At 36.6% G+C, this 13,828-nt stretch overlaps 1 pseudogene; it reads right to left on the reverse strand.

Moving 5' to 3' along the window:
• The window catches only part of LOC102998512 (endothelial differentiation-related factor 1-like), a 415,405-nt pseudogene that overhangs the window by 133,463 nt on the left and 268,114 nt on the right, over positions 1-13,828 (reverse strand).

The raw sequence follows: 13,828 nt of genomic DNA on the forward strand, positions 1-13,828 counted from the left end.
TAGAGTACCTCTGTTTCCTACTCCTGATGGAAGAAACACACTTGAAACAAAAATACACACCATTATAATCATTATATAGCTGGGGGGAAAAGGAAATGGGCTGGTTGGCATAATATTTTGCTGTAGAAATAAAGATATGGGTGGTCTGCCCACGATCACAACCTTTTAAGACCTACATTGGGTTTAATGCCTTTCTGTAATCCAAACCCTTGCATAAACCTGCCATCTTTTCCTTATAAATTCTACCCACTCCAATCCCAACCCCCACAACTTACTTCCAAAGAAAATGGTATGCATTTAGGGCAGTCAGTGAATAACAGCAAAAGTAATACCGGTGAGTCTTCCTGACAACAGCAGTTTTGGAGGCTTTAGGGCCAGTGAAGCCACAGGGAAGCTGAGTTGGAGACAGCTTTGGATAATGAATCATTATCAAAAGTGTGAGCTAAATTCTAATTGCAGAATCCTTATTATTGTGATGTTACAACAATCCAAAAAGAACACAGCTGGATTCTCAGATGACAGGTGGAGCTTACAATTTCTGGCTGAAGACAGTTCAATTTTTCATTTATAAATTGTGCAAATTTGATGTGGACATCACTGTAAGAGGATACATGTGGAACCCCACTAGGTTATTATTACAGTGACTTTTTTCTGGCAGTAAGATTCACTTTATCATCAGAATTTTACAGCATATGGAGACCCTCTATAGGGAACCCTCTCCACACACAGAAACTTTCTGGAATTTGATTAGTTTAATTTACTTAAAGTTCAGCTTTTAGATTTATGGTAAACAATACCAGCATTAAAACCCTACAATTTGACCGCAGCCTACATTTACAGTCTTAACTCTTTACTTATCTTCCTCAAACTCACACTTCAGGTGAAATGTTCTGCTTACTGCCCTCTGACCCTGGATTGCATTTTCCTTACCCCATTCTGGTCTTCTTTGCTGAGCTCTTTGAAATCCAGCTCAACATCCTGACTCTTCTTCCATAAAACCTTGCTTGACTCTATAGTTTGAAGTGATTCTCACTCCTTCTGAATTCCTATAACAAATAGAGTAATTTATGGGAAATTTTTGTAAATAGTAACACACTTAAAAAATGTTTTATATATTGTTATGACCCTTAGTGTCTCACAATTCTATTGGGAATTATTTTTCTGTTTATGAACTTTTATTCACCTGTGTTTCAGGGGAGCCCAAGACTACCGTCAGGTTTAATGACTTACCAGAAGAACTCAGAACTCAGTAAAGCTGTTATATTCATGGATAAAATTTATTACAGTGAAAGGATACAGATTAAAATCAGCAAAAGATGCATAGAACAGAGTCCTGGAGAAACCAGGTGCAAGTTAGCCTCTCCCATTAAAGTTGTACAGACAGCACTTAATTCTCCCAGTAACAACGTGTATGATGTATATTGTCAACCAGAGAAGCTCACTAGAACCTTGCTGTCCTAGGTTTTTATTGGGGGTTAGTACATAGGCACTCCATGCTTACATGACTATAAGTCTCCAACGTCTCCCCCACCCCCCAGAGGTCAAATTGACACAGCATGGCCCAGCGTCGCAGGAGAACAAAAACGGGTATTCGCTGTAAATTTCATTGTTAGCATGAACTATCTTGTATAGCCCAAGGTCTCAGGTATACAAAGATACTCTTTTCAGACAAAACATTCAAAGGGCTCAGAGATTGTCTCCCATGAGCTAGTCAAGGGCCAGTGCTTTCTCTGGAATGTGCAAGATTTGAACATGCCAAGCCCACTGGCTATATACCTTGTTTGGTAATATTCAGCTGTCCAACCATATTTTATGATTCTTGGGTGTCAGTGTAGAACAGGATCCATATGGTCTCCTTTGTAGTTAGTTATTACTCAATAAATATTTCCATCTTTTGCATCATTATGCATCTTATATTCATTATACTTCATATACCAAATACATCATTCAGCTTTTGTTACAGCTTTTCTCTGCAGAGTAACATAAAGAATGTTGATTCTTGGCCAAATTCTCCTCTTTATCACAATGACATATTTCTATAGATATTTCATCTAAAAATCATGCAGCTAGAACTACCGAGCGACATTTTTCAATAGAAAGTGGGGATATGAAATGTGTACAGTGCCTGTTTGCATTGTAAAACTAGAAGAAATAAATTTGAAACCTGAGCTCTTTCTATGAGGCCTGATGAGTCCCCCATCTACTTAGAAAAAGGGGCTTATGTTGAAGTTGCATATATGTTTTGATATTTATATCAAGTGGGAATTTGTAAAAAAAATCACACCCATTATAAGCAATCACAGTTAATATTTTTAAAGTAAGAAAAAAAAAAAGACCAGAATGACTAGCTTTATGGGAACAAATACGTTTTAGCTAAAAATACTATTACTGAAGAATATCAAACCAGCTTCAGAGCTGGAGAGTGTGTGGGGTGAGAGGCAGACTAATAAATGTCATGATAAGAGTATGTGACTGGGTATCAGGACTCCTGTTATGACAGGGACACTATTGTGTGTTCACCACACCTGTAGGAAGACCATATTTCCTAGCTGTCATGATATTTAGGTTGAGGTCATTTGATTAATTCACTGATGTGGAATCTAGCAAGTCACTTTCAATCCCAGGCAGTTACAAACAAGTGGAGGCTACGTGTTCCATAGTGTGGGACTGCTTGACCTCTACTAGACTTTATAAAAGAAGAAACAAATATATGTTGTATAAAGTCACTGCAATTTCAGGCCTTTGTTACTGCAGCCAAGCTTAGCCTGGCCTGGCTATTGTACCCAGGTCAGAGTAACAACTCTGCAATTAGCAGTATAACCAAAGGCAATATGCTTCAGCTCTTCAGCTTTTAGTTTACTGAAGTATAAAATGCATGGTTTAGACTAGCTCCCTCTAAGGTTCCTCCTAACTATAAATGCTCATGCAATTGGTTAAGAGCAGAAGTTCTGTAGGTTCAATTCCTGGTTGTGTCACTTACTGTCTGTGATGTTAATCTCTGTTGTCCTCATCCATAAAATGAGGCTATTAATGCTTGATGCAGATCATTGCTTTTTAAATTGCATAGATCTCTAAAAGTCAACAATTAATAATTATATCCATAACAATAATAAGCACATTGTTAAAAGAAGTTTTCAGATCAACAATGAGTTTTGTTTTCTAAACATCCTTGACTCAACAATGACATTGTTAATTGTATTAAATGCCTTTTATATCCATCATTCTTTTTATATCTATCATCAAGATAACAAGGTTGGCCCCTTCATTACTGCCCTGCAGTCATGTTTGTGATATCAAAAAATGAGAAAACTTAGTTCACCATGGTTCATGGAACTCTTTCAGCATGAAACAAAAGCAAAAAATGTTCTGCTGGAGTGTTCCATAGTGCCAGCACTGCTTTTGATGGTAAATAGAAATAACAAAATTTTCTCCCCAGAGTGCTACTCCCTACTATGACACTTAGAGTCATTTTGAATTTCTTCAAATGTATATATATCTAAAAATGCCTGGTTTCTATATGAAGAGGAAGTTCATTGTATCTTTGAAGCAAATATGTAAATATTAATAAACCAATTGTGTTTACAACTGCTTTTTAAAAATTTAAATGCTGAACAGATAGTGTGCAAGATGATCTGTGGTTTCCTGGACATCATTGCCCACCTATTTCTATATCTCCTCAGCATAACACGTAACACTCACAACTACATTTCACAGAATCCCTAACAATCTAACTATCCCTAACTAACTAAGTCAGATTCTGATGATGAGATGCACTTAGACTAGATTTAGTAGGTGGAATAGAAGAAGCCAGTAGCCACTGCTGGCAGTGTGAGCAGATGCAGGAGGCCTCTGGACAAACTCCAGAGAATTATCCACTTCGAGACCCCTGTTGGAATACTTAAAGTAACATCTGTTTTTCTGATTGAAACCTGACCAATACAGATAGGATTTGTAACATTGGTGAAGAACCTAAGATTTTCTTGGAACTATTTACAACAATAGATTAGGAATAAAAAAATTAAAGCCTTAAAAGATTAGAAATTTTCAACCCTTTCCCTTAAAATCCATTTCAAACTGTACTCAAGAATTTTTATTTGATTGCAGTTTAATTCCCTTTTGATGGTATTTAATGTTCTTTCTTTATCTTTCTTTCTCTTTAAGCCTAGTGTTATTTTTTAACTATTGTATAGGAGCTTAAAATGAAGCTGGAAATAATGAATACCCACCAATAGAAAATTTAAATTATCTGTTATAAATTGTATTTGGCCTGTCATTATAGATTCTTAAATGTGCCTTAGCAGAGATAGGATACCAAAGAGACTGATTTTAAAAATATTTTTCCAAGGTTCCATAGATCTGCAAATTAAGTCAAGAAACATGTATTGAGCAACTATACTGGTTGTGCTCTCTAGAAATTTAAATTCAGTCGGCAAGAAAAATACAAGTATGGAAATGTAGAAAACAATAAAACATTTAAATAATGCTTCAAGATAACAGTAGATGAAATGTTTCAAAGTAATGGATGAGTTATTGCTCACATTATTAACCAGAAGACTCAGAGAAGCTGTAGGGTTCTTCCATGCACACTTCCTCTGCCTTGATACAAGGAAATTAATCTGTTCACATTAGTTTGGGTGTTAAATATTGGACAAGAAACCACGATTAAAGAACGATGATCATCTACAAAATATTTCCAACTGGTGTGAGATGTTACTAGGAGAGGCCTTCAGGGTTGACAATGGACCATATGTCAAGGATAAATTAAGTCTGTTCAAGACACAGACCTTACACACCTACCTTTTAATATCCTCTCTCATATTTAATTCCTCTTTTACATTTAATATTTCTATTGATATTTTAGACTTTGCATTGAGTGAACCTTGACTTTATGGACAGAACTTCACCCATTAGTGGAGTGCAGAAATCTCCCTCACTACACCACAGGCTGAGAGAAAGGGTTAAATTAAAAGAGAAGGAAAACAAAGAAGTTCACAAAGCCTGCCCTGGTTATTCCAACTCACTTACTCTCCCTTTATCCATATACTCAAGTCCCTTTTCATATATTATATGTCCATTTATCCTTTTAAATCCTTAATGATATGGAGTACATTTATCCACTGAGTATGGAGACAAGCTCAAAAGTTCCTTAAGTTTTTTCCCCAGTTCCATATTCCTCCCACCTGCCAGTTCTATCCTGAAGTCAAACTCCAAAAGTAATCCAGATTTCAGGAAGGAGGAAATTTGGCTTGATCCCAATTTTCTGGGTCTTATCATCTGAGAAGTAAATAGTTAAATAGAAGATTTGCAATTCCCCTCTCCCATTCCTGTCCCATTGGCAGGGGACACCTCCAAGAAAGAAAAAAGAAAAAAAGATGGCCTGGTCAAATATCCTTGTAAGCATACTAAGGTTAATGACCTCTAGCAAACAAAGTAATGCCATTTTCTAACAAGACAGTCCTCATCTGTAGCAGGATATACCTGTTAAAAGATGATAACACACCTAGAATCTATGGATTTATATACATGGCTTCCTGGAAAATGTGATATAAACTATGTAACTATCTGAGCATAAAATGGAAATGTTTCATGGCCCAAACAGTTCTTTCTCAATAAGTGACTTAACTGCACACCTCATTGGAGACCTCATAGATTAATCTGGGACTAGGAAAAATCCTGATGCAGCCCCCAAAAAAGGACCTGGTAAGATGTACTGACTGTTGCAGATGTCTCCCTGCTTCACCTATGTCTCATGATTACTTGTGTACATGAAATCATTAGTTAAACTTGTTCCTGGCAAAAATCTGATTCATGTGTCTGATTTGATAATCCAATTCTTTGTATTATCTCACTATCCAATCAAACTTATGCTTCTCTGGCTCTAGCCTTGAGCCCAGCCTTGAAAAAACTACTCTACTTAATTCTTGGGATCCAGTCCCTTCTCTATAGCCCAGCTCTGCTAACTAGCTCTTCCCTGGTTTGTCTCCTGAAACCCTCTCTTGTTAAACTTGTTGAGGACCTCAAACTTTGCAGGACCAAGGTCCTACATTTTTCATGCCAGTCTCTACCAGAGATTTAAATTTTTTTAAAAGAGCCTAGCACAATGACTATCAACTTTGTATCTGTGGAAAGATATGACTGGTTTGACTTACATGCCTGGATATAAGAATAGCACCCATTCCTGGGCATTGTGTCCCATGTTGTACCCACACTGGATCCCTTATATGCTGAGAGTTCCAGAGGACTCTGCCAAACTTTAGATACTATGTTTTGCTGTTTTTTCAACAGCCATTGCTGGCCTTCTTCCCACCTAGATGGAAGAGTAATTCCAGGTTCAGCCCTCCTTAATCTGCCCCTGTCATGCCCTATATGTGATAGGGACTGTATCTTACAATTTAACTTATATCTCATCTAGTCCACAGAATACATAATAGATATATAATAATTGCCTGTGGAGAGGGCAGACAGCAGAAGCAAGAAGAACCACAATCCTGCAGCATGTGGAACAAAAACCACATTCACAGAAACACAGACAAGATGAAAAGGCAGAGGGCTATGTAACAGATGAAGGAACAAGAAAAAACCCCAGAAAAACAACTAAATGAAGTGGAGATAGGCAACCTTCCAGAAAAAGAATTCAGAATAATGATAGTGAAGATGATCCAGGACCTTGGAAAAAGAAGGGAGGCAAAGATCGAGAAGATGCAAGAAACGTTTAACAAAGACCTAGAAGAATTAAAGAACAAACGCCTAGAAGAATTAAAGAACAAACAAACAGAGATGAACAATACAATAACTGAAATGAAAACTACACTAGAAGGAATCAATAGCAGAATAATGGAGGCAGAAGAACAGATAAGTGAGCTGGAAGACACAATGGTGGAATTCACTACTATGGAACAGAATAAAGAAAAAAGAATGAAAAGAAATGAAGACAGCCTAAGAGACCTCTGGGACAACATTAAACGCAACAACATTCACATTATAGGGGTCGCAGAAGGAGAAGAGAGAGAAAGGACCAGAGAAAATATTTGAAGAGATTATAGTAGAAAACTTCCCTAACATGGGAAAGGAAATAGTCGCCCAAATCCAGGAAGCACAGCAAGTCCCATACAGGATAAACCCAAGGAGAAACACGCTGAGACACACAGTAATCAAACTGACAAAAATTAAAGACAAAGAAAAATTATTGAAAGCAACAAGGGAAAAATGACAAATAACATACAAGGGAACTCCCATAAGGTTAACAGCTGATTTCTCAGCAGAAACTCTACAAGCCAGAAAGCAGTGGCATGATATATTTAAAGTGATGAAAGGGAAGAACCTACAACCAAGATTACTCTACCCAGCAAGGATCCCGTTCAGACCGATGGAGAAATCAAAAGCTTTACAGAGAAGCAAAAGCTAAGAGAATTCAGCATCACCAAACCAGCTCTACAACAAATGCTAAAGGAACTTCTCTAAGTGGGAAACACAAGAGAAGAAAAGGACCTACAAAAACAAATCCATAACAGTTAAGAAAATGGTAATAGGAACATACATATCGATAATTACCTTAAATGTGAATGGATTAAATGCTCCAAACAAAAGACACAGGCTCGCTGAATGGATACAAAAACAACACCCACATATATGCTTTCTACAAGAGACCCACTTCAGACCTAGGGACACATACAGCCTGAAAGTGAGGGGATGGAAAAAGAGATTCCATGCAAATGGAAATCAAAAGAAAGCTGGAGTAGCAATACTCATAGCAGATAAAATGGACTTTAAAATAAAGAATGTTACAAGAGACAAGGAAGGACACTACATAATGATCAAGGGATCAAACCAAGAAGAAGATATAACAATTATAAATATATATGCACCCAACATGGGAGCACCTCAATACATAAGGCAACTGCTAACAGCTCTAAAAGAGGAAATTGACAGTAACACAGTAATAGTGGGGGACTTTAACACCTCACTTACACCAATGGACAGATCATCCAAAATGAAAATAAATAAGGAAACAGAAGCTTTAAATGACACAATAGACCAGATAGATTTAATTGATATTTATAGGACATTCCATCCAAAAACAGCAGATTACACTTTCTTCTCAAGTGCACACAGAACATTATCCAGGATAGATCACATCTTGGGTCACAAATCAAGCCTCAGTAAATTTAAGAGAATTGAAATCATATCAAGCATCTTTTCTGACTACAATGCTATGAGATTACAAATGAATTAGAGGGGAAAAAACGTAAAACACACAAACACAGGGAGGCTAAACACTACATTACTAAATAACCAAGAGATCACTGAAGAAATCAAAGAGGAAATCAAAAAATACCTAGAGACAAATGACAATGAAGACACGACAACCCAAAACCTATGGGATACAGCAAAAGCAGTTCTAAGAGGTAAGTTTATAGTTATACAAGCCTGCATCAAGAAACAAAAATCTCACATAAATAATCTAACCTTACACATAAAGGAAATAGAGAAAGAAGAACAAACAAAACCCAAAGTTAGTAGAAGGAAAGAAATCATAAAGAACAGCGCAGAAATAACTGAAATAGAGATAAAGAAAACAATAGCAAAGATCAATAAAACTAAAAGCTGGTTCTTTGAGCAAATAAACAAAATTGATAAACCATTAGCCAGATTCATCAAGAAAAAGAGGGAGAGGACTCAAATCAATAAAATTAGAAATGAAAAAGGAGAAGTTACAACAGACACTTCAGAAATACAAAGCATCCTAAGAGACTACTACAAGCAACTCTATGCCAATAAAAAGGACAACCTGGAAGAAATGGACAAATTCTTACAAAGGTATAACCTTCCAAGACTGAATGAGGAAGAAATAGAAAATATGAACAGACCAATCATAGGTAATGAAATTGAAACTGTGATTAAAAATCTTCCAACAAACAAAAGTCCAGGACCAGATGGCTTCACAGGTGAATTCTATCAAACATTTAGAGAAGAGCTAACACCCATCCTTCTCAAACTCTTCCAAAATATTGTGGAGGAAGGAACACTCCCAAACTCATTCTATGAGGCCACCATCACCCTGATACCAAAACCAGACAAAGACACTACAAAAAAAGAAAATTACAGACCAATATCACTCATGAATATAGATACAAAAATCCTCAATAAAATACTAGCAAACAAAATCGAACAACACATTAAAAGGATCATGCACCATGATCAAGTGGCATTTTTCCCAGGGATGCAGGAATTCTTCAATATACGCAAATCAATCAATGTGATACACCATATTAACAAATCGAAGAAGAAAAACCATATGATCATCTCAATAGATGCAGAAAAAGCTTTTGACAAAATTCAACACCCATTTATGACAAAAACTCTCCAGAAAGTGGACATAGAGGGAACCTACCTCAACATAATAAAGGCCATATACGACCACCCCACAGCAAACATCATTCTTAATGGTGAAAAACTGAAAACATTTCCTCTAAGATCAGGAACAAGACAAGGATGTCCACTCTCACCACTATTATTCAACATAGTTTTTGAAGTCCTAGCCATGGCAATCAGAGAAGAAAAAGAAATAAAATGAATACAAATTGGAAAAGAAGAAGTAAAACTGTCACTGTTTGCAGATGACATGATACTATACATAGAGAATCCTGAAGATGCCACCAGAAAACTACTAGAGCTAATCATTGAATTTGGTAAAGTTGCAGGATACAAAATTAATGCACAGAAATCTCTTGCATTCCTATACACTAATGATGAAAAATCTGAAAGAGAAATTAAGGAAACACTCCCATTTACCATTGCAACATAAAGAATAAAATACCTAGGAATAAACCTACCTAAGGAGACAAAAGACATGTATGCAGAAAACTATAAGACACTGATGAAAGAAATTAAAGATGATACCAACAGATGGAGAGATATACCATGTTCTTAGATTGGAAGAATCAATATTGTGAAAATGACTATACTACCCAAAGCAATCTACAGATTCAATTTAATCCCTATCAAATTACCAATGGCATTTTTTACGGAACTAGAACAAAAAAATCTTAAAATTTGTATGGAGACACAAAAGACCACAAATAGGCAAAGCAGTCATGAGGGAAAAAAATGGAGCTGGAGTAATCAGACTCCCTGACTTCAGACTATACTACAAAGCTACAGTAATCAAGACAATATGGTACTGGCACAAAAACAGAAACATAGATCAATGGAACAAGATAGAAAGCCCAGAGGTAAACCCACACACATATGGTCAACTAATCTATGACAAAGGAGGCAAGGATATACAATGGAGAAGAGACAGTCTCTTCAATAAGTGGTGCTGGGAAAACTGGACAGCTACATGTAAAAGAATGAAATTAGAACACTCCTTAACACCATGCACAAAAATAAACTCAAAATGGATTAGAGACCTAAATGTAAGACCGGACACTATAAAACTCTTAGAGGAAAACATAGGAAGAACACTCTTGGACATAAATCACAGCAAGATCTTTTTTGATCCACCTCCTAGAGTAATGGAAATAAAAACAAAAATAAACAAATGGGACCTAATGAAACTTCAAAGCTTTTGCACAGCAAAGGAAACCATAAACAAGACGAAAAGACAACCCTCAGAATGGGAGAAAATATTTGCAAACCAATCAACGGACAAAGGATTAATCTCCAAAATATATAAACACCTCATGCAGCTCAGTATTAAAAAAACAAACAACCCAATCCAAAAATGGGCAGAAGACCTAAATAGACATTTCTCCAAAGAAGACATACAGATGGCTAAGAAGCACATGAAAAGCTGCTCAACATCACTAGTTATTAGAGAAGTGAAAATCAAAACTACAATGAGGTGTCCCCTCACACCAGTTAGAATGGACATCATCAGAATATCTACAAACAACAAATGCTGGAGAGGGTGTGGAGAAAAGGGAACCCTCTTTCACTGATGATGGGAATGTAAACTGATACAGCCACTATGGAGAACAGTATGGAGGGTCCTTAAAAAACTAAAAATAGAATTACCATATGATCCAGCAATCCTAGTACTGGGCATATACCCAGAGAAAACCATAATTCAAAAAGACACATGCACCCCAATGTTCATTGCAGCACTATTTACAATAGCCAGGTCATGGAAGCAACCTAAATGCCCAATGACAGATGAATGGATAAAGCAGAAGTGGTACATATATACAATGGAATATTACTCAGCCATAAAAAGGAACGAAATTGGGTCATTTGTTGAGACGTGGATGGACCTAGAGACTGTCATACAGAGTGAAGTAAGTCAGAAAGAGAAAAACAAATATCGTATATTAACGTATATATGTGGAACCTAGAAAAATGGTACAGATGAACCAGTGTGCAGGGCAGAAATTGAGACACAGATGTAGAGAACAAACGTATGGACACCAAGGGGGGAAAGCCACGGGGGTGTGGGGGTGGTGGTGTGCTGAATTGGGCGATTGGGATTGACATGTATACACTGATGTGTATAAAATTGATGACTAATAAGAACATGTTGTATAAAAAAAAATGTGATCAAACGTATTCTATTGGAAAGAAACAAAAATAGACCATATTTACTGTCTAAATTATATAATAATTTAATGATATTTAGCAACTATTGCAGATGTATTTATTATTGCAGCTTGTATTTGCTTTATCAATGTCTTTTCTTTGGGAACCAAAACAATAAAATAAAATAAAATAAAATCTGAAAAAATAAAATAAAATAAAAAATAAATAAATAAATAAAATAAGTGGGCCTAGGGCCTTTGAAGGTCTTTAAATGGCCCTAAAGCTAAGAAGTGAGCTAGAGAGTTATTCAACAATTAGTTGAGAGTCTATTATATTCTAGAAAGTCTATAAGGGGTTATGGGGCATACAAATAACCAAAAAGTACTACTTATGTCTCTTAGGAGCTAACAATATATTTGGGGAGTAAGAAAGTGACTAACTGAGCATTGCTATTTGTTCTCATTCTTTAGCACATCATTAAGCTACTATCAAGCTCTGCTACTGTTAGATGTACCATGGACTGAGTTTGTCTAGTGGAATGTGGGAAGAAGTGATGCATACCACTTCCATATTTGGCCACTAAAACCTCATATAAATATCCTCACTCTCTTTTTTTCTTTAACTGTTGACTGCATGTGGAGGATCCAATGGAGGCTGCTGAAGCCCTGGGGGATAGTGGTTACACTAAATGGAATAAGCCTAGGTCCCAGAATGACTGCATGTATCAGAGTCCCTCTCCCCCATGCCTATATACTGTAAGATGAGCCAGAATTAACTTTGGCTGTTTATACCACTGAAATTAGAGGTATTTTGTTATAGCAGTTAGCATATCTTGAATAATATAGGGAAATTAAACTTAATCTCACATAACTTCAGTTTTAAAAAAAAAACTGTTGCTTAAACCATATAGAAGTTCAAAGTGCTAGAAATAACCTCAGTTTGGAAGGGTCAAATTAGGGATAATCATTCTACCAATGGGTAATGGTACCTGAGGCAATTGCTGATGGATTGCCACAGTCCCCACCACATAAAAATCTTCCTCTTCTTATTTCTCCTCTCTTATTTACTTGAATATATACCTCCACATTTCATTTTTCTTTCTTCTTAGCCTTAGTTTTTCAAGTGTATGAAAATCAGCCCCTTATACTACACATTTAATCTATCTTTTTAGGTTTACATTTTTAAATTTACAATTATCTTTTAATGCATATATATTATTCTGTTAATTATATATCATTTCCATTTATTCTCAACCGTTGAAGTAAGTCCTCTAGGGCATACAAAGCTTTGTTCACATGTATTGTTTGAGTTATTTTATGCATTTAAAAGACAGACATTTACTGAACATTAACTCTCTATCACGTACTAATCTAAGCGAGATAGATTGTAGGAATTAGTTCAATGGTTAAAGACATGAGCTTCTAGGTCACATTTATTTTGAGTTTAAATCTTTGCTTTACCACTTACTATGTGACCTTGGTTAAATTATTTAAACCTTAAGGTTCTTATCTCTAAAGCAGCAATAATATATCTGACTGCTTCATGGAATTGGTATATGGCTTAACTGAAATAATATACATGAAACACCAAGTTTATAGTGGGGACTTAATGAACAATAGATAACAATATCATTATTATTACCATGGTTACAACTAATACTAATATATCTGAATTTTTAAAAACCCTGCCCAAGGAGTTCAGTAGCTAGTAATGACCCTATAATTGGTCATAATCGATAAAACAAGGGAAGAGACACAACCATGGGCTGCATCTGAGCAGAGCCATAGTCATCTACACAGGCAGTGTGCTGAACCTCTGTAAGTGCACAAGCTCCACTTGCTTCAGGACTCCCCTCCTTTGGGGCAAAGGCCCCAGTGTGGCGAGAAGGAAAAACACACACTTAAAGGGAATAAGCCATCTCAAGCCCCACTCTCAGGGTTTCTGCTCCAGCAACTTGGGAGCAGACCCTGCCCTTGACAAGGTGGTGAGGACCACTGAACAGAGAGGAAGTTCTGCCTCAAACCCTGAGCAGACTCTAGTTCCTCCATCACAAGCCACACCCCCAACGCAAGTGATAGTGTTCAGCACTCCCTGAGGAAGGACATGACTAGTGTCCATATCAAATCCAGTCCTTCCGTCAAAGGCACTGGGCAAATGCAATCTACATAGGGATACTCCCACATAAGAACACCCCTTCAAGACCACAATAGGTAACTGTTTCACCTAAATTTGTAGAGATGGAGAAAGTTAAGTAAAATGAAGAGGCAGAGGAACAATTCTCAATTGAAAAAACAAGAGAAACCCCTGAAAA

This window comes from Balaenoptera acutorostrata, chromosome 4, assembly GCF_949987535.1.
Source record: "Balaenoptera acutorostrata chromosome 4, mBalAcu1.1, whole genome shotgun sequence".
Lineage (NCBI taxonomy): Eukaryota > Metazoa > Chordata > Mammalia > Artiodactyla > Balaenopteridae > Balaenoptera > Balaenoptera acutorostrata.